General features: G+C 47.0%; 1 protein-coding gene across 5 annotated transcripts in view; it reads left to right on the plus strand.

The window, feature by feature from the left end:
- Positions 1-1,456, plus strand: part of Acacb (acetyl-CoA carboxylase beta) — a 145,132-nt gene that overhangs the window by 56,221 nt on the left and 87,455 nt on the right. The window lies entirely within an intron of this gene.

Genomic DNA, 1,456 nt, shown 5'->3' on the forward strand with positions numbered 1-1,456 from the left:
TTCTTTAGATGTGCTAAGCAATTCTTTCATTATTGTTGTCATTCTTTTTTTACCTCAGAGATTTTTTCTGATCCGATGTCTCCTATGGCCTGATGGAGTTGTTTCTTTACTTCAGCTGCTGTGATTTCAGAAATTTCAGGTGTATGACTTCCAGGCTCTTCTGTGTCGATATCTCCTGGACTTGTTTCTGGGTGGGGTGGAAGTCTGTGATTGCATTTTGCTCCTCATTTTGTCATTTTCAGAGATCCAGAGGTTCCCTGGAGCCTCACTCCCAGGATGATGTCAGAGCTGTGGGGCAAGGACTTGAAGGTCCCCGGTGCTCGGTGTGGCTCCCTGGATGGTGTGTGTGGTTGGGATGTGATCTCTGATGCTCCCACAGCTGTCCTGGGCTCAGCTTGGCTCCCACTCAGGGCTTCCCAAAGCTGTCCAGCTTTCAGCCCTGTTTCCACAAGGGTGTAGTAGTGGGCGTGTTGTGGTTACTGAGGCTCCAGACATTGCCTGGGACCCAGCCTGGTTCCCATGCCAGTGGGGGAGGGGTGAGCACACACAGTCACCAAAGCCACTGAAGCTGTCTGAGGTTAAGCTTGGCTTCCCCAAGGGTGCGGGGTGGGGGCAGGGAGTGGCCCCCAAGGCCCCTGAAGTTGTCTGGGGCTCCACCTGGCTCCCACGCTGATGGGGGAGGGGTGTGGCAGATAAGCGGGGTTCCCAAAGCTGTCCGAGGTTCAGCTCAGCTCCAGTGGGGCTGGAAGAGTGGACGTCCAAGCTCCTGAAGCTGTCTGGGGCTCTGCCTGTCTCCCACGCTGATGGGGGAGGGGCAGGGTGGCTCACCGGCATTCCTGAAGCTGTGCGACATTCAGCACGGCTTCTGCAAGGGAGATTAAAGAGGTTTAGAAGTAGCAGCATTAGGTCTTCTCTAAATGTCTTTTTTGTTTGTTTGTTTTGTTTTTGTTTTTGTTTTTTTTTTCCCCGGTACGGGGAATCGAACTCACGACCTTGCGCTTGCCAGGCAGGCGCTGTGCTGCTGAGCTAAATCCCCAGCCCCTTCTCTAAATTTCTTGTAGAATTCAGCACTGAACCTGTCAGGGCCTGGGTTTTTGTTTGTTGGTAGGTTTTTAATTATATCTTCGACTTCATTGACTGATACTGGTTTTTTAGAATTTTATATCTTATGTATTCATATCTTATGGATTTAGTAGATTTAGATTTAGCCTATAGTGTTCTACCCCACAACATCAGAATAGACATGTATTCTATCTTATTCTATCTTTGGTAATTAATATGTATTTAGGAATTTGTCCATTTTATATGTTTTCCATTTTTAGAATATAGATTCTCAAAGTAGGTATTGATGATCTTCTGGATTTCTGCAGGATCTATTGTGATTTTACTCTTTTCATTCCTAATTGCATGGATTTGAGTCTTTTCTTTCTTTTTTTGATAAGGTTGGCTAAGGGTT

The sequence above is a fragment of the Chinchilla lanigera genome, unplaced genomic scaffold (assembly GCF_000276665.1).
Source record: "Chinchilla lanigera isolate Chin_1 unplaced genomic scaffold, ChiLan1.0 scaffold00054, whole genome shotgun sequence".
Lineage (NCBI taxonomy): Eukaryota > Metazoa > Chordata > Mammalia > Rodentia > Chinchillidae > Chinchilla > Chinchilla lanigera.